This window comes from Monodelphis domestica, chromosome 5 (assembly GCF_027887165.1).
Source record: "Monodelphis domestica isolate mMonDom1 chromosome 5, mMonDom1.pri, whole genome shotgun sequence".
Lineage (NCBI taxonomy): Eukaryota > Metazoa > Chordata > Mammalia > Didelphimorphia > Didelphidae > Monodelphis > Monodelphis domestica.
The window spans coordinates 261,662,260-261,683,176 of NC_077231.1; the positions used below are offsets into that span (position 1 = coordinate 261,662,260).

Genomic DNA, 20,917 nt, shown 5'->3' on the forward strand with positions numbered 1-20,917 from the left:
TAGGTATACCTTTTTTGCAAAGTATTTGGTTTCCCTTTGGTCCAAGAGGAAAAGGGTAGAAGCAACAGTAGCCTATAGAATTGCCATTGCTTGTATCTTTGTGAATGGAAGTAAGCATTAGAGATATAACAAGTAGGGAAACCTGTTTCCTTCAATCAGTAAAAACCTAAAATGGTGGCTAACCCTTATATGGCACTTCATTGTTACTGAATGTTACATAATTTGAACTTCATAGTAATACTAGGGAATAAACAATGCAAGGATTTTTGTCTCCATTTTACTGATATGAAAACGGTTTACTGAGGTTTAGTGATTTGCCCAAGGCCACATGGCTAGTCACTGGAAATCACGACTAGAATCTAGACCTCCTAACTCCCAGTCCAATGCTTCTCCTCTTCCTTCCTCTGCTTGTACTATTTTGTTTTATTATTTGCTTAAATATAAACACAAGAACCTAAACCATCGGGAAAAGAAAATAAAAGAAAGCACTGGATATCTCTTGGTCTCTTCATCACAGAGGTTATGCTAGATAGGAAAAACTCTGCATTTACCATATATTTGGAGTGAGGCTATATTAAAGAGTTCAGATAAAATTGAAGAGGATTCATTGTCTTAATATTTTGAGAGGGAAAAAAGTTCAAGATGAAGAGTAAACTCTCAAGAATGAAATTTTGAAGACTTAAGCAGAAGAATTTACTAATAAACCAAAAATGGAAAGCATCATAAGATGCAAAAAGGATAATTTTGAATACATTAAATTTTAAAAATTTTGTATAAATAAAACTGATGGAGCCAAGATTAAAAGGAAATCAGCAAGTTGGAAGAAAACATTTTAGACATTTTCCTAGATAGAAGTCTCATATTTAAAATCTAGAGAGAACTTTGTCAAATGTATAAGAATGTGAGCTATTCATTAATTGATAAATGGTAAATAAAGAATTTTGAGTGAAGAAATCAACTATATATATATATATAGCTATAAGTACGTAAAAAGCTCTAAATCATTATTAATTAAAGAAATGCAAATCACAACTCTAATTATTATCTCACACCTGTTGAGTTGGCTAAAATGACAAAAGAGCAAAATAACAAATGTTGGATGGGGATATGGAAAAATGGGTACGCAAATACACTGTCAATTGTAAAAATTAAAATTAAAACCTCAATAATAAAAATTATATATTTTAAAGGATTTATTAATGATCATTAGAAATCAAAGAATAAAGAGGAGACAAAATAAAGACCATGTGCCCATGGCTGATTAGAGAGTTCAAAATCCCCACTCACCACCATCATCACACTGGCTGCATGCCAAAGAGAGAGGGGGATCCTCCCCATCCTTGCCTAATATCCTCTGTCTACAGGAAGTACATAACAAGAAGACAGTGGGCTCCTGGGAAATGTTCTTTTTTTAGGGTAACAGAATTTCAATTATACATTCCTCCCTGATGATTAATGGGGGAGGGGCTAGTCTCCCCAATTTGATCACTTAACATAATCAACTTTTAAATTACAGTAATTTGAGGACAAAAGGGAAAAGAACAAAATGAATGATTTCTAGGTGCATTGACAAAAAGCCAGTTGGGGGCAGTCCCCTTCAGCATAAGAGTCTACATACAAAACAAATGCATTCAACCCCACACAGTTCAAATCACCATATCCCAAAGTTCACTCTGAAACCTCTGGTACAGCATGTTGAATGTGTTGGCATCTTCATTGTGCCTTCACCAAACAGTTCACTTTCTGGATTTGGAGAAGTAGCACATTTCTTAAGCTAAAATTACTCTCAAAAAGAATTTAAGTTTTGCAATTTAGAACAATAATAACAATAATAATACATTTCCCCCTGAAAAGGGTGTTGAAAAACACAGAGATCACTTAGGAATGCATGGCTAAGTTATGGGGTATATGAATCAATTAGCAAGAGAATTCAAAAACATCAAAAAATTTCAAACAAAAGAGAAAATATAATTTCTCAATGAAATATAGATATTAAAGTCTTATGTGTAAAAATTTTAAGTAAAAAAAAATAAATTTATAAAAGGTCCTTGAATCAGGGCCTAATTAAAGTAATTTCTATCCCACAAGACTGTAGGACAAAATGCAGTAATATTTCACTTACCCATTTGCAGCAGATTACAGGAAGTTGTTACGCTATGAAAGACAGAATAGGGACTAGATTATAGGAGCCAGGTAGGAGTGAATTTGAGATACTTGGTAGAATATGGGACAAGGAAGACCTGCCTCTGACATATATCAAAATAGCCACAAACTCAAACACCAAACAAGTTTAAGTCCTTTTGTCTTGGCTCAAAGTTTCATCAATCCCATTGGGATTGGTTTTTCTCTTTGACCTTGTGCTCGATTGGCACAATGCAGTTTAGCTTTGTGCTTCTTTGGCACTGCACAATGACTCTTTTTGTATTCTCTTGTCCTGGAATCAGACAGAATCATTAAGCAAAGTCCCATAATTTGAAAAAAAATAATCAATGGCATCATTTCTATAGTCTAAAGCTTTTGAGTATGCATTGACATTAGGGCAAATGTATTTTAAACTTGTACTATTGCAAAATAAAACAGTTAAAGAAAATCTTCTTAATGCTGGTGACATGTGTTTAAAATACAAAAAAAGGAGAGAAAAAATAAAACTGAAACAGTATATTGCACATGCAAGCAAAAACAATAATAAAAGTTTTAAAAGTTGAAAATATATAGCTTACAATCATTGACACACTGTGTCTACTATGGAAAGGTAGAATACAAAAATTTCTCACCAAAAATGAGATCCATTCCTCTTCAAACTTAGCCATGATTCACTCTGTGTGAGTGCAAGTAATTTTCACAAAGTAACAATTTTTTATAAAGAACAGTAATGCAACAGATAATGCATATTCAAAAAATCCCCAAAGTTATAATAGCCCAATTAATAACAATAGCAAACAAACCCACTATCATATTTTACATGCAGTATGACATTTAAAGCTAATGGATACTTGTCACAAGTTTTTCAGGTGTAGCAATGTTTCAACCTTGGCTGAGATATTTTTTTAATCTATTACTGCCATCAATACAAAAATGTGGCAGAAGAGTCTAGGAATAAACAAACAAACAAACCTTTGTTCTGTTGATATTGGGTTTAAAAAAATGTCACCAAGAATCTAGAGATCATCCTTGTGGAAGGATATAGTAAAACTGAGGAGTTATAAATGAGAGGTGCTCCATCTTGGGAGCCATCCAGGAGTACCATGCCCTGGGATCAATTTCCAAGCTCCTTTGGTATGAGATGATAATGTCCCATCCATTTACATTTTTACAAATGTGGGAGATGCGGATTATAATTGTACTTTACTTCAGCTACTAAAAAGGACCTTACCTCTTGTTACAAATAATTCAGAGGCAGACAAAATGATCAGAGTTGTTGAAAAAAATTAAAAATAATGTATAAAGACCCCTTAAAATCAATTTGAGATATTTAGCTCATTAAATTTTCCAAAGGTTGTCATACAACTGTAACCAGTTTTGATGAAGTCCATCCATCCTTTATGTGACAATTTACAAAGACAAAATAGAAAAAAAATCCTTTTTATATGGGTTTATTCAATAATATATATTCAGTATACTTATAGGGGAAAAGCAACAGAATATATCCAATAGGTAAAACACAGTAGATTAAAATGATTCAGTGTAACAGAATAGTATTTAATACATTAATACATGAACTTAAAACAACAAAATAAAATCTTAAACAAAACAATCAGCAAAATACAATAATATAGAGACTTTCACTAAAAAAATGGAGTCTGAAAAAGCTTAAAATTTCCACCTTCAGACTCTTTAAAGTTCCTTTCTCTAACCATTGATATTCCTTTTATCAGGGCTGTGGAATTTCCCATAGCGAGGGAGAACATGGGTTTGAGAAATCTCAAACTGAGCAGGCCCAAATGGCAAAGGGTTTTAGGAAGGTGAATTTCTCCCTTGAATCTCAGGCAAGAGGAGTGAAAAGATCAGTACACTCATGAATGGTAGAAGCTATTTGAAATAGGCAAGATACTGCTCTTTCATAAAGTATGCCATGCTTGAAATTTTTACTTCCTGTTTGGAAAAGTAACTTCTTTCTCACTGCCCCCCCCCCCAGGTAAAAAACTAGTTTCCCCAGAGGGAGTTAGGAGACTAATCATTGTCTAAGGAAAAAGACACCTTGGTTTTTTACTATCTGCCCTGAGGAGTGGCTCCAAGGACTCCTAGCTTCTTTGTGGCAGCAATCAGCAGCACAGCAGGATCAGCAACAGTGGTCAGGGTTGGGGCAGAGGACGGTTTAGGAGCTGAGCAGTAGATCAGGGGGAGGATTGCTGGGTGCCAGGGGCTGGGGCTGGGCTTGATGAGTGATCAGGGTAGGGGTTGGAGGAAGCAGTATCAGCAATGCCAGAGGCAGTATCAAGGAACAAGGAAAGGGAACACAGACTCAAGCAGAGTAAAAGAGTCCTCAAACTGAAAACAGCCAGGTCCATAGGGAGGGCAACCAGGCAAAAAGAAAAACAAACAAACAAACAAACATACAAACTGGCAGGAGCAGGGAAGCAGCTCAGGTAGAGAGTTTGGAGTCCTCTCAGAGTTCATGGAGAGGTGGGTGAGCAAAAAGCCTTGGCAGGAGAAACATGGCTTAAAATTATATCTAGACTATCTTAAAAAAAAATGAGAGTTGTTCTCATCCCTTCTGGTTGCCAACTGTAAAATTTAAAATTAAATCTTAATAGTAAAAATATTGTATTTTAGGAGGTTTATTAAATGATCACTAGAAACTAAAGAATAAAGAGGATACAAAAAAGACCACGTACCCATGGCTGATTAGCCTGTTCAAAATCCTCACTTACCACAATCACCACATTGGCTGCATGCCAAAGAGAAAGGCAGGACCCTCCCTTTCCTCACCTGTCTCTGTCTATAGGAAGTACATAACAACAGGAAGTCAGTAGACTTCCAGGAAATGTTCTTTTTTTAGGGTAACAGATTTTCAATTATATACAATTTAACTATGAACTGATACAAGAATTTTGAAGAGAAATCTGGAATTATGTTCAAAGAGCTATAAAATTGTGCATACCATTTGATCCAGCAATACCACTATTGAGTTTATTTCCTAAAATGTTCAGGGAGAAAGAAAAAGAACTTATCTGTTCTAAAAATTTTTAGCAGTTCTCTTTGTGCTGGCAAAAACCGGAAATTGACAGTAGTCCCATAAATTTGGGAATGGATAAATAAGTTATGTCATATGATCATGATTAAATACTACTACATCCTAAAAATGATGAACAGGTTAATCTTTTACACCATCTTAGAATCAGTATTATTTACTGGTTCTAAGGCAGAACAACAGTAAAAACCAGGTAATGGGAGGGTTAAGTAACTTTTGTAGGGTCATAAGACTAAGAAGAGTTTTGAGGTCAGATTTGAACTAAAGACCTCCCATCTCCAGGCCTAGCTTTTTGTTTACTGATCCACCTAGATGACCATGGTTAATTTTTAACAACATCCAAAAGACCTACAGGAAGTTAGGAAGAGTGAAATGAGCAGAACCAAGAGAACATCATATACGGCAACAGAAACATTACTTGAAGAATGACTTGTGTATATCTTCCTCTAGAGAAAGAACTAAGTAAAAATAAACAAGATATAGTTTTATATACACATAATTCTTTTTGTCAAATGATGCCTTCTCTAATGGGGGGGGCGAAGGGAACTACCTAGGTATTTTGGTGTAAACAATAGACAAAATAAATTGAAATTTTAAAATAATGGAGACAGGAATTATTCAGATGAGAACAAAAATGGGGAACCATCTAATGAGCCTAATGTGAATATACAGGGAATTCAATAACAATTTCATATTTTAAAGAAACATCAAAGAGAAGAAGCAGGGGCAAGTGCCTGGGGATGATTTTTTAAAATTACATGATCCTATAAAATTTTATCATGAGAGGTAAAGCTTATAAGGAACTGAGGTTGGCAATAAGTGTTAAGTGAAACAGAATAGAGAGGTTTTTAAAATCTCTTTGTTCTACTTTGTATTAAGCTATGCTGGGGTGAGGGTGTAAAGAAAGAACAAGATTATTGGTTGGGGCAGAAGGAATGATGATAATGAATGATAATGAGAGAGCTAAACTACTCAACTCATATTTTTGCTTTTATTCCAAATAATGAATTTTGGATTAGAAATGATAAAACAGAGTGGTTGGCATGCATTGGAAACCATAGAGATAGATGATCAACCTCCAATTTCCCTCAGTGAATTAAAATCACTGGACCATTTGGATCCCAGAGGACTGAAACAAATTCCAGGTGTGACTTCTTAGTTGCTGTTCCTCATCTTTGAAAGTTCTTGGGGAGAAAACTGGGGAGTGGGTGCAGTAGAGAAAAAAGATGGGGAAATGTTACCTCAACTTTCAAAATAGGCAAAAGGGGGGCACAGTGACCCTGCTTACTATATTTGGTGAAGTCTTACATTATATTAAGGGGAAGGTTTGCAAACACTTAGAAATGGGAAAAAATCAATGGGGTTTCATTGAGAATAATTCCTGTCTGCTCATTCTCATTTTCCCTTTTGACAGAGCAGATGGATACATTAAAGGAATGCAGTAGACATAATAATATAGCAAGGTTTCAGCAAATCAGTCAACAAATTCTCTTTTTCAATGCTTTGTTCTGGGTTTGAACCTGGGTTCTCTCTGTCATATCTGGGATGGAAATATGGGAGCCACTCACAGGCCCTGTCCTTACTCCTAAGCTTTAACTTACTCTTTTTTATTTGGACCTGGCTCAATTATCTGCTTCTTTGGCATTCTAGCAATCCTCCCTTCTCAAGTACCTACCATATTGGTACCAAACTTAGTGCTGACTCTCATTCTATTTAGCTTCCTGCAGCTTAGAACTCTCAAGTTCAAGTGATCCACCAACCTCAGGGTCCCCAGCAGCAGAAATGGGACTATAGGCATGAACTACCACAACCTTCTCACTATTCTTTGCAGAAGATAAAATAGACATGTTAACTACCACAATATTGATCAATGGATTTGGAACTGGCTGGTGAATGGACCTTAATGGGTAGTCCTTAATGGGTCTATGCCAACTTGTAGTAAAGTCTCTAATGGAATGTATGAAGGGTAGATATTGGACCCCATGTTATTAAACATCTTTATCAATGACTTGAGTAACAGGATAAATAATAACACTTTTAGAATTTGTAGATACCATAAATAACAAACAATAAGAAAAATAATAGTTAGCATTGACATAGTCCTAATTTAGAGTTTACAATAACACTGGAAAGTAGGTGACATTAATATCCCCATTTAGACTGAACTAAATAAGTCCCTGAGACATAATCTGAATGCAGGTCCTCCTCATTCCAAGTCTAGCAATCTCTCCACTAGACTACCTTCAGTGACTAGAAGAAAAAAGTGAGGGTGACAACTTTGTGCCTCATTTAAATTCAATTTGGACTCATCAAAAGACATCATCCAATGATGTCGTTTTGGTCTTCTTCAAATACTAAGGACAACCATTACTACGACCTATCCAAATGCTTGGAGGAATCATTAAGAAAGGCCAGATCTGAAAAGTCTTTGGCAGAGTAGAATAACAGACCAAACCAAAAAAGATGAAATTTGACAGGGCAAACGGAAATTCTATACTTCTTTAAAAAAAAATCAACTTCACAAATATAACATGGTGAGAGGGAGTATGGCAAAAACATGGGGTTTTAATGGACTTTCCAAGCTCAATATGGGTCAACAGTGTGAAGATTGGATTTAGCTATCTCCTGATTATAACAATGAAGGTACTTAGCTCTTCCCTTATTGGGAAGACTGAATTTTAATCCACTGTCTATTTTTAGATTTTAATACCCAAAAGGTGGTCACTCAGTATTTGAAGTAGATCTACTCATTTTAATCTACAAAAGTGTTAACTTAGTATTTAAAGTAAATCTACCCATTTTAACTACAAAAAGGTGTTAAATAACTACAAAAGGTGAACTAACCAAAAAAGGTGTTAATTAACCACAAAAGGTATAATTAACCACAAAAAGGTGTGAACACTCATTTCATGCATTCAGTAGGAGGTCTGTGACCCACTTGTGAATGAGAAGGCAGTCCTGGAGAGGAGCTTCTACTGTGATTGGTAGACGTGAAATTTAGGAGAGGTGACACAAGAGAAAAAGATCTTTAAATAGAGGAGCACAAGAGAGATAGAGGAAAGAACTCTGACTTGGAGTTGTACTGGAGGATCAGTCTCTTGAGTCGGAAGTGAAGAAGAGTCACTTGGAGGAGAGACTGGAAGAAAGATACTCGAACTTGTCTGTGGAACTCGACCCTGAAGGAGCTCATGCAGGAGACTTCAGACTACTTTCCTTTTAGACAGTCACCTTGGTGAGTGAAAGGCTGACTTAGTGACCCTGCATTTCTGGAGGTATAAACCTCCAAGAAAGGCCCATCTAAGACTCTTTTCCCTGATTAAGGCCTTAGAATTTCTACCTGGCTCAGAGGAAGCAGGAGTTTTCTCTCTCTCTCATTCTTTAATATCTTCCTTCTATTAAATAAAACTACCATAAATTTACATTGTACTTTAGTAATTCATTTTGGGATTTAGAAATTAAATCCCTGGTAACCACCTATTAAATATTAAGTCCAAACATAATTAAATTTAACAACAGTGTGGAGAAGACAAAAAGGATTTATGCCATTCCAGGAGGCATGGAGACACAGACTATGTAGAATGTTAGAGATAATCTTTCTCAGATATCCTGCCCTGGTTAGTCCATATGTATAGAATTACTATATTCATTTCTGGGCACCCCATTTCAAGAAAAATAAATACAGACTTAAGCATTCCATAAGGGGTTAGTAAGATGGATGACTGGAGAACATATCACATGAATTTGATGAAACAACCAGGGGGTGTTTAACATGGAGAGAGAATTTAGGAGGACTAATCATCAAATATTTTAAGGACTGTCAACATGGATGAGATACAGAGCTTGTTCTAACTGGTCCTTGGTCTCTGAATGAGGAATAGTGAGTAGGTAAGTTGAAATGAAGCAAATTAAGGGAATATTTCTGAATATTTAAAGATATTCCAAAGTGGAATGGGCCTTAGGAGAAAATGATGGGTTCTCCTCCATTTGGAGATATTCCAGAAGAGGCTAGCTGATCACTTGTTGGAATGTTGTAGAGAGGATTCTTAGTTAGGAATGGGTGGAATTAAATGGCTTCTGGGACACTCCTTAGCTCTCGGATTTTATAAAGATAATGGCAACATTGAAGATCACAAAAAAGGAACATACAGTGAAGATTGGTAGAAGAGTAGGGGCAAAAGAATGAGATTAAAACGAACAAGCCACAGTTGTCAGTTGCCTTTTAATATTTATCCATTATGCTTTTAAAATACTAAAATGTTTTCAGAAGACTAAAATAAAGGAAAACAGTGAAAATACATAGCATTTTAATGAGATGTGAAAATATAATTCAAAGTAAATGAAAAATTATTTCAGTTTGCTTTTCCTTCCTAACAGAACAAGAATGATATTCAGTCACACTAATTCTGAGCACTTTACAGGAATTTCGAGCAAACTTTGTCTATTAAGAGCAATGAGGATTTAGTACCCAAAGTTCCTGCTTTGTCACTTGCAGAATTTCCCCTGAAGTCACTGAAGTGAAAGGTGATTAGATTAAGCTTCAGCTAGATAAATCCCCATACACATCCAGAACAGTGGAGGGTAATGAGTACAATGTTATCAACATAGCTGAGACTTCCTCAGCTCTGGCATCAGTCTTAGAGAGGAGAATTTTTATCAATTAGTCTTTTAAGGGGGAAAAAAGTCTTTAGCAACCACAGTGAATCCCTTTCCAGTAATTTAGCAAAATTAAAGAAGCTTATAAAACAGGTAAAGACATATTATGTTGTTTATCATCATTTGGCCCAAACCATTGGGATTACAAAATGCCATAAATATTTAAGAAGTGCTCAGGATAGTTTAATTCTGCTCTATGCTATTTATTATTTTGCAATAGACAGATTACCTAAATGTATTCCAGAATTCAGTAATTGTTTTTGGATTATGTACTAATATATTCATTTACTAAGTACGTATAAAAGAATGCATACTAATGTAAAAAGCTGTGACCCTTTTTGCATAACTTAACAAATTTTAATGAGTGATAATTTAATTTAGCAGATTCAACCTCAGATCTGCTTCTGTAATGAATATGTTTATGCTTCATCAACAGAGACTTTTTTTTTTCAGGAATTCATGGAGATGGAGGCCAATATACATTGAACTAGGAGTAAGGAGATCTAGAGTCTAATCTAGGACCTGACCCTTACTCGTTGGGGGCCATGGATAAATCAATTAAGGTCTTTGAGCCTCAGCATACCTTGACTATAAAACAGAAATACTACTTATATTATCTTTTGTTCATAGTCTTTAACAATGTACTTTGAATATTTCTAAGTGCTATATAAAAATGAACTATTATTTTTATATCAATGAAACAATGGAATGGAATGAATTCTTTCCTAGAATGAGAGCTGTGCCTAGGATGAGGGTACCATACTACTGAATTTAGATGCTTTTAATAGCACTTGAAGTACTTCACTAGTTTATAAATAGTAGAATCAAATGTTGGAGGGGATATGGGAAAATTGGGACATTGCTGGTGGAGTTGTGAATTGATCCAACCATTCTGGAGGGCAATTTGGAACTATGCCCAAAGGGCGATAAAAGACTGTCTGCCCTTTGATCCAGCCATAGCACTGCTGGGTTTATACCCCAAAGAGATAATAAGGAAAAAGACTTGTACAAAAATATTTATAGCCACACACTTTGTGGTTGGCAAAAAATTGGAAAATGAGGGGATGCCCTTCAATTGGGGAATGGCTGAACAAATTGTGGTATATGTTGGTGATGGAATACTATTGCACTAAAAGAAATAATGAACTGGAAGAATTCCATGTGAACTGGAACAATCTCCAGGAATTGATGCAGAGTGAATGGAGCAGAACCAGGAGAACCATATACACAAAGACAGATACACTGTGGCACAATCGAACATAATGGACTTCTCTACTAGTAGCAATGAAATGACCCAGGACAATTCGGAGAGACTTACAAGAAAAATGCTATCCACATCCAAAGGAAGAATTGTGGGAGTAGAAACACAAAAGAAAAACAACTGCTTGATCACATGGGTTGATGGGAATATGATTGGGGAGGTAGACTCTAAACCAGCGGTTCTCAACCTCTCAATTTGTAGCGATGAGAATACATAATGCATATCAGGTATTTACATTCTGAATCATAACTGTAGCAAAATTACAGTTTTAAAGTAGCCACCAAAATAATTTTTTGGTTTGGGGTCACTGCAACATGAGGAACTGTATTGTGAGGTCATGGCATTAGACAGGTTGAGAACCACTGCTCTAAATGATAACCCTAATGCAAATATTAATAATATGGAAATGGGTAAAACCCAATGGAATTGCTCATTGGCTATGGGGGGGAGAGAGAGAAGGGAAGAGAAAGAACATGAATCATGTAACCATGGCAAAATCTTCTAAATTAATTAATTAAATTTTTTTTTTGTTAAAAAAAAAAACAGCAGAATCCCTCATCCTGTTAATACTTCTGTTTCTGTATCCCTAGCATCTAACATCATGCCTGGCTCATGGTATCTGCTTAATAAATGCTCATTGATAAATTAATAGATAATTAATTTTAAAAGGAAGGCTACAGATGATATATGCTTCTTTATTTGAAAACCCACCTGACGCCTAGGGAAGTTCCTTCCCATCGTGGACCTGTCCAGCATCCCTACCATCTCTCACCCCATGGCCTCTCCAAGGCCTCTTTTGTGCCATCTGCCCAGTAGCATTTGTGCTACTTGCACAAAAAATGAAAAGCAAAGAGTGCTAGTTATAGCTCTGCCTAGAATAAAAACAATTCTTTGGAGATAAAATGAGAAAAAAACAGAAGCTGCATGAGCAATTATAGGCAAGAATTGTGAATAGGTACAATGAAAGACTAGCTAACCAAAATAACAAGATTGCCTGCCATATGCAATACTCAAGAGATGCAATTTTAGAAAATAAAATTCCCCCTCATCTGAAACAATACTACTTGAAAAGTACATTGTTTCTATTTAAGTCAAGTTTGAATTCAACAAATTGATCTTACCTGATCTGGTCCACCTTCTCACACAGTTTGAGATCAAGCTGTCTTCTAATCTAGGCTTCCTGTAATTGTTTTCTGCAAGGCTAAAAAAAATACAAACACATACAAAACAAAAGTGAAGGTCATTTTGGGCTTCTTGATTGAGATAATATGCATCTGTTACTAAGATATTTTTTCCCTTATTACTGATGCTTCTGAATGTTATATCTCTAGGCATTATGGCTCACGTAGGGCCACCACATGATGCTGATGAGACACAATGGAAAATGGATAGATATGTGTCAAGATTTTGCCTTATATCCTCTACCATGGACATTCACACTGTCACATTCATCATTTATGTGGAGAGCTTTCTTTCTTTGGCATTCAGTGTAATGAATATAAAAGCCTGTCTCATAATACATGTCAATTATGCCTAAATTAAAAGTTTTAGTCAACATGGTTTATTCAGGAGCTACCCAAGAGAATTTTAATTTCTGTATTTTTAATGCAATTTTTACAGGATACAAGACTGTCCAGTGAAACCTACAAATATTGTCCAATTGGAAATCATAATTACTTAATATGAAACTACAAAGTTTCTAAGTAAATTAACACATTCTCATGATCAAAAAGTATAGATTACTAGATTAATATCATGTATCCAATATTCAGTATTATTAGTAATCAAGTGACTTGTATTCAAAGATAGATAACATTAAGTTGGGGATCCTATAGGAATGTCCTCAAAATAATATCTGAAATTTGCCAATAAGGATATTTCTAAAGCAAATATTGTCTTAAAGATAGAAATGTCTGAAATTAAATGGAATATTCTTAATAAAATACTTAAATATGCTGAGAACATGACCTCTGTTAGGTATAATAACTATGAGGAAGATAACTACCTCTAGGACTATTTGCATTAAATATGAGTAGGATGCATGAAAGTCTTCAAAACTCGATATAATTTTAAGAAAGGGGAAAATCAGACTAGGAAATGAATGCCTTTACCGAAGATCCCTGAGTTAACTCTTCAGAGCCAGGTCATTCTCATGCCCAGCAAGGCAAAGCAATAGTCTTTACTCACCACTTATTATACCTTTAAGAGAGTGAGGTGATTTTATTCTTTGCATGTTTAGCACCTAGTTCAGTGCCTGTCACATTGCAGGCAATTGATCTTTATAAATCCTTGCTTATTAAATGGCATGGCTGGAAATCTACTGTTATTGCTATATGTGTAAAATGTTTTTGATATCATGAAAATATTGTGCTGGAATTCTAAAAATATGACCAATCTTTAGGGCAATGATACATCATTCGAGAGCCCCAAGAAAGCACGTAGAAATGGTAGCCTGAGCAACAAACAGAGCAAAATGTACACCAGCTATTTTTTTTCCATAGGAATCACTCAGAAGAGCGGCAACATGATGAAATGGATAGAAAACTGGTCTTGAAGCAAGGAAGATCTTGGTTCAAGTCTTACCTCTGAAACATATTGGATAAGGACTCTGGATAAGTCACTAACCTCTCAATATTCTGGGTAATTCATTGACCCTCTAAGTTGTAGGGAAAGGGAAGAGGATTCCTACAGCAATGAAAGCATGGGTTCAGTATTTGACCCTAACCATATCCTTCAGTAGTCTAGTGAAAGAAGCCCTGGGCAGTTATGAAACATAGACCTATAAAATAAGAAATGTAGTTCAATGATTTTCTAAAAAAGGAAACATAACATGATATATGGCTATCTGGGCAATAAGGGAGTTTGTGAAGAAACTGAAACCGTTCTGTACTTATTTTCCCCCTAGGAGGAAGATGCTACAAAGTAAGCCCAAGACCAGAAAATTTTTAAAAAGCATTATCTCTTGTACCACAAATGAGTTCCATCAATGATGACTGTAAAATGAATTTCAGTGAAACAAATTTTATCTCCCAATGCTCCCAAATAAAACTTGATAGCCTGGTATACTAGGTATACCAGGGATGACCCAAAAGAGGCATTTAAGAAATGTTTCTTGGGGCAGCTAGGTAGCACAGTGGATAGAGTACCATGCCTTGTGGCATTTGAAAGAGTGGATGCCTTAAACTGTAAGAGTTAAAATATGTTGAAGGCTATAAACTATAGTGAGTAAAATAGTGGAAGACTTAAACTGTGATAGATATAGGAGTGGGTGAGTAAATTGTGACCGCAGAAAATATGTTTTCACTACAGTGTCTTGTTTTAAATCAAATATAAGGTGGTCGCCAGGGAAATATTCCCAATTATGAATATACCCAAGTCAACTGGGTTTTATAGATAATTTAATTAATAATACAATGAGGAATCAAAGAAAGAGAGAAGAGTAAGAAAGGTATAAGTATGAAGGGCCTTAAGCCAACATGGCCTAGACCTGAGTCTTAAGAGAGAGAGATCAGTCAATCTTTTATCACTCACCACAAGATCGGTCCAAGCAAGGAATCTAGTGACACCAGGCCAGCTCCATCTCAGCTGACTCCACCAGCTCAATGCCTGAATCTGAATGTGTCCAATGTCCCCAAGAGAGTACCGAGAGAGAGACCCTTCAAGGCAGCCTTGGCCAGCTGCCTGTTCTCTACTCAGATTTCTCATCTCCTTATATAGGGCATTTTCTCCTTTGTCACCTCCCCTAAATTCTTACATCCACCAATCACAGTAGACGTTTTTCAAAGGACAGACCATTCTTAGTCCACACCTAAGAAGGTGTGGATTTTTGAGTAATTCACACCAGGAAAGCTCTGAGTAAGTTTCCCAGTTCTTTGTTCCTTGTAAATTCACAAGTTGCTTGACCTTTATAGGTACTTAGCACCCTTTTTGCCTTATTAGAAGTATGGGTGTAAGCATTTCTCATTGTTCAGCAAGGAGTTTTCTCCCCTAAAGCAGTCCTAAGTATGGGTGGAGTAGAGGTCCTCCCATTTCTGATCCAAGTAGAGTTCTCACATTTTAGATCTAAGTAGCTTCACTGTTTAAAATGGGGAATGGTCTTCACCAAATGTTCTAAGGTAGAGTCTGAGAAATTTCAAGATTCACAGCCTGGAGTTGGGAGTACTTGGGTTCAAATGCAGCCCCAGACACTTCCCAGCTCTGTGACCCACCACAACTTAAATTGGCTAGCCTTTTCCACTTTTCTGCCCAGAACTTATACTAAGAAAGAAGATAAGGAGGGTTTTTTTTTTTTTTAAGGAAGCAATGCCTGTTAATAGATTGATTAAAGTTTTAGAGAAGCATTTTCCACAGCCAACATGTAACAAGCTGATTCAAACTTTTAAATGGAACCTTGGTTAATATGGTGATCATTGTCAAATAACTTGAATTTTGGAATGCTTCAAGTTATGTCTGTGGGAGATATGTCACTTAGAATTTCACATTTCCTTTGATGACACTTAGCTTAGTGCTTGGTTGTTCTATTTAGTCATATCAGTCATGTCTGACTCTTCATGGCTCCATTTGGAGTTTTCTTGGTAAATAAGCTGAAATGGTTTGCCATTTCCTTTTCCAACTCATTTAACAGATGAGGAAACTAAGGCAAACAGGGTTAAGCAACTTGCCCAGGGTCATATAGGTAATGTCTGAAGCCATATTTGAACTCAGATTTTATTCACTGATTGACTAAATCTAAAAATCATTTCAACATAGGCTATACCTAATCTTTCTCAATTTCTACCATCCCAAACAATAGGATTTTATATCTCTGAATCCTTTTCCTTAAACTCAGTTTCCATAATTTTCCTTTCCTACTCTTGTCTGGTCATTTGCAAAATGTATACTAAGGTTGAGGGGGAAAAATATATCATGTTTTATAAGCTAGAATTAGATTTTTGGAATGCATTACTCCCAAGAACTAAGAGAGGTAAATCTTGAAAGAGTTTAGATAAATTCAAGGATGATAAATCCAAAATGGGTAATTAAGGAATGACAAGTATACCTGCGGTGGAAGCTGTAGAAGTTAAAATATCCCTTGAAGTTAGTATCAGATAGATATTGAGTTGGATGAATCACTACCATGCTCAAGTGTGGTATTTTTTATATTCTTAGAATCATGAGATTTTAGAGATGGAATGGACCTTGGAGTTTGTCAGATCTAACCCTCTCAATTTACCATTTTGGAAAACAAATCCCAGATAAATTAAATTAGTTCTTCAAGGCCATATAACTATGTAGGGGTGGAGCTATGATTGCAGGCTTGATTTCCAGCTTCCAAATCTCGACTTTTTATAGTTGGTTTGCAGGCATGTGCTCAAAATATTTGAACTGCTCTTCCCTGAAAGGATTTGGGTGGCCTTTCTGTTTCCCTTTTCGAAGACTTAAGAGACTAAGACATGCATTCACAAAAAGCTTAAAGGGAACTTTCTGGGTGACCACAAAGGACCAATACTTTCTTGGAAAGCACTAGGCTGTTAGACAAACACTGAGAAGCTCCATGGTCAAGATGGGTGTCCTGGGAGTCTGATTCTGTGTAGTATGTCAAAGTGAGGACATTTTACGGGCTGTAAGCATTTGTGTCAGTAGACTGTTGCAGTTCCTTGGAGGCCACTAAGCATCAGTTCTTAACTTTTTTATGTCATGGGTCCTTTTGGGCAGTCTAGTTAAACTGATGGCTCTCTTCTCAGAAATAATATTTTTAAATGCATAAAGTATATGCAATTACAATGGAAACCAAAGGTTAGTGCAAATAAGGGTATCTTTATTGTTCCATCTATATCCATGGACCCCCTAAAATCTAACCATGGACCAAGACAAGAGCCCTTGTACTAGCAGTTGAGAAAAACACTAAACCTGCCATATGTTCTACCCATGCTTACCACACAACCAGCATTATAGCCACAGTTCTGAGACTTCACTAATATGTGCTTTGAGATCGTGGAGATGGTGACTAAGCATCTATGGATAGAGCTGAGCTGAATGGGGGATAGATCTGCTTTGCTTTAATGTTCTTTAATGAACCTGCTTCTATGTTATGATGATAATTGCAGAATTCTAGGGACTCCCAAAGAGAATGACGAAAGTCAGACTAAGACATCATAGGGGGAACTCTGGGTCACTGATATTACTACAAGAAAGATTTCTGAGATTGAAATCTATATTTCCAATGATCAGAGCCTAATATTTGGGTAAAATCTGAGAGTGTCATGATAGGAGACCAAGTGACATATATGCCAAAATTTCTATGAATAAATCACAATGTAAAAAGAGTTTGAGGATTCATGATTTCATCACTTCATACATTCTTCCCTCCACTGAAGATCTTTAAGAGTTCCTGAGACCATAGAGATAGGAAGCATTGGGATAAAATCTGGCCTTGGACATTTCCTAGTATGATTCTAAGATAGAAGGCAAGGGGTTAAAAAGAATTATGAAGACCAAAAGACCCATTATCCTATGGAAAAATTAGTGATGCAGTTCTCTCTATCTTGCTAAGTTAGCCCTCAGAATCACTATACCTAAATCAAGCACTGAGCCCACACTTTTTGGCTTAGTATATTGTGCCACAGCTTTTAAACTGGCATAGTCCTTACAAACTCAGGGCTGAATGTGAAAGTAAAGATAAATAATGAAATTGGAGGGGATGTGGCAATATTGGGACACTAATGCATTGCTGGTGGAGTTGTGGAAGGCAATTTAGAATTATGCCCAAAGGGCTTTAAAAGAATATATGTCCTTTTGATCCAGTCATAGCACTGCTGGGCTTATACCCAAAGAGATAATGAGAAAAAAAGATTTGTACAAAATATTCATAGCCACACTCTTTGTGGTGGCAAAAAAATGGAAAATAAGGGGATTCCCTTCAATTGGGGAATAGCTGAAAAAATTATGGATTCTGATCGTGATGGAATACTATTGTGCTATAAGGAATGATAAACTGCTAGAAATACATCAACAAACTGATGTGGAGTGAAATGAGCAGAACCAGAAGAACATTGTACACAGAAACTAAAACATTGTGGGGAGATCATATGTGATTGACTTTACTACTGATAAGGATTGCAATGATTCAGGAAAATCCCAAAGGACTTATGAGAAAGAACAGTATCCACATTGAGAGAAAGAACTGTGGAAGTAGAAATGCAGGAGGAAAACATTTGATTTTTCACCTATTTATATAGGTATTGGATATGGAGTTTTGGTTTTTAAAAGATTATTACAAAAATGATTAATATGGAAGTAGGTATTGAGTGATAATACATGTATAACCCAGTGGAATTGCTTGTCAGCTCTGGGAGTTGGGAGAGGGAAAAAGGGAAGGAAAGTACATGAATCATGTAACCATGGAAAAATATTTAAATTAAAATAATTTAAAAATAAATAAATAAATATAAAAAAAGAACTCAGGACTGAAGATAGATATAATAAGAGATAGATAGATGAATACAAAAAGAGATATAGATATTTGAGATCAACAAGCCACAAATATATGTAATATTATTTGACACCTGAATTTAAGGGGCACAAAATAAAAGGTAAATGTTTAATATAGGAAGTGGAAATGTACTGTAGAAAGACCACTGGTTCTTACATGAGAGATTTTGGGCTCACATACTACCATGCTTGTTTCTTGTATATCTATGGGTGAGCCACTAACATACGTAAAATGAAGTTAGATTAAATGGTTCTAGAACTATGGTCCTAAGTCCTAAAGATTTGAGGAGGTGGGGGAGTCAGAGTACTGACATGTACAGATCCATGTGTAAAAATACAGTGTTCTGAAAGCAGTTGGAGGGTGAAGGGCCTGTGTGATAATGGTGATGGTTTAAGTAGAAAAGAAGGGATAAGAGAAGTTGCAGGGCTGGAATGAATGGAACCTGGTAGGCTAGCTATGGAAGGTGAGGGAAAAGGAAGAATTTTTTTTAACAGAGAGATAGGATAAACATTATCATTACTTACATATATGGAGAAGTGGGAAAGGAGCAACCAGGTAGCACAGTAGATACAGTGTCAGACCTGGAGTCAGGAGGACCTGACTTCAGATCTGACCAGAGACACCACCTAGTTGTATGACTCTGGGCAACTTACTTAACCCCAATTGCCTTTCCCTGACTGTTCTTCTGCCTTGGAATCAATGCTTAGTATTAATTATGAGATAAAAGTAGAGTGTTTTAAAAAGGAGGGAAGGAAGAGGGAAAGAACAAATTCAGTTTTAGACAAAGGATCATGGATTTAGAGCTGTAAAGGTTCTGCATGGCATCAAATAAAGAATGATGGCCAAGGAATTTGCCTGGATAAGAAGAAAAGATAAACCTTTTATGAAATCTGATGGAAGCTAAAGAGATTACACAAAAACTGAGAAGTTTGGGGGGATGGAGGAAAGGGGGCTATGAAACTGAGGGCTTTAGTTTTCTTAGGGGAGCCAGTCATGAGCAGCTATGAATCTGTTGAAGGCAGAGGGGGAAGGTGGAAGCAATCAGGGAGCATGCTGGATGGGAAACACTTGGGAGCTGATGCTTTGGGCAATGGGAAGAAACAAGAAGGGAAGTATAAGATTATCTAGAAGCACTGAGGCCCCTCAAATAACAACTGTGTGAAATTTGTGAGACTCTCTAAACTCCTAAGGATAACATTATTTAGGACACATATAGTCCATGTATGCATGGTTGCTCTTATTACACAATGAGTTCCCAAATACTGCCAACAGACAAGCTCAATAAAGTGTAGTCCTGAGAGGCAGGCTGTGGCAGTGGAAAGGGAATCTGTGTTTGGGATCAGAGGACTTTAGTTGGATTCTTGAATCTGCATCTATCAGACCTAAGGGAAAGTCACTGACCCCTTCTGAACCTCAGTTTCCTTATTGTAAAATAATAAGTTGGCAAGATGGTCTCTAAAGTCCCTCTCAGATCTAATTTGCTGAGCTTCTAAATTTCCAAGACTGACTTTAGTCCTTCACATGGATTCTGCTAAAAACTAAGTCTGGGCTATAGGAATGATTGATTGTCTTAGTAGTAATAATATAACTGAATTTCCTTCTTTCTGTACCTACTTCCATAAAGTTTTCCAATATCCATTTAGAGAAACTTCAAATTAGAAATCTGAAAGTGACCATAGATATCATATAGTTCAAACTTTTTATTTTGTATATGATTAAACTAGATGGTACATTAAATAGATGGTCTATCGACCATTGGGCTTGGAATCAGAAAAATCTAAATTTAAATCTGGTCTCAGAGAGGTGTGTGTGACTCTAGGCAAGTCACTGAACCTCTATTTGCTTCAATTCTCTCAAATGTCAAATGAGGATGATAACAGAATTTATCTCCCAGGGTTGTTGTGAGGAACACATGAGATAATATTTGTAAAGCACCCAGTACAGTGTCTGGTCCATAATAGATGCTCAATTAATCCTTATTCCCTCCCCCTCCTGGGTTTCTCTTGAGACCACAAAAGATGATATGATTTGCCCAAGGTAACTTCCATAGAAAGATACCCAGTTAATAGAAAACTCAACTAGATTTCCATGCCGTTGGAGCCTCCATCTTTTTATTGCCTCTGATAGCATGAAATTCAAATATTCTCACTTTCCTTCCTTTGACCATCAGTATCTAGAGTCCTTCTACTGAAATGAGGATATGAAGCAGGGCACTGATAAATTTCTCTGAAAATAGCACTCACCAAAAAAGACAAGTACATAATTTAAAAGGTCTGGAGACAAGAACAGACTTACTCTTCCCAGAAAAGCTAAATAAAATCAGAGATATTTGGCATTTGGG

At 36.2% G+C, this 20,917-nt stretch overlaps 1 protein-coding gene across 1 annotated transcript in view; it reads right to left on the minus strand.

The window, feature by feature from the left end:
* KIAA1217 (KIAA1217 ortholog) overlaps positions 1-20,917 on the minus strand; it is a 1,016,332-nt gene that overhangs the window by 819,782 nt on the left and 175,633 nt on the right. The window contains exon 2 of the mRNA XM_056800101.1: positions 12,227-12,306. The gene's annotated coding sequence lies outside the window, so the exon portion shown is untranslated. The remainder of the gene's footprint in view (positions 1-12,226; positions 12,307-20,917) is intronic.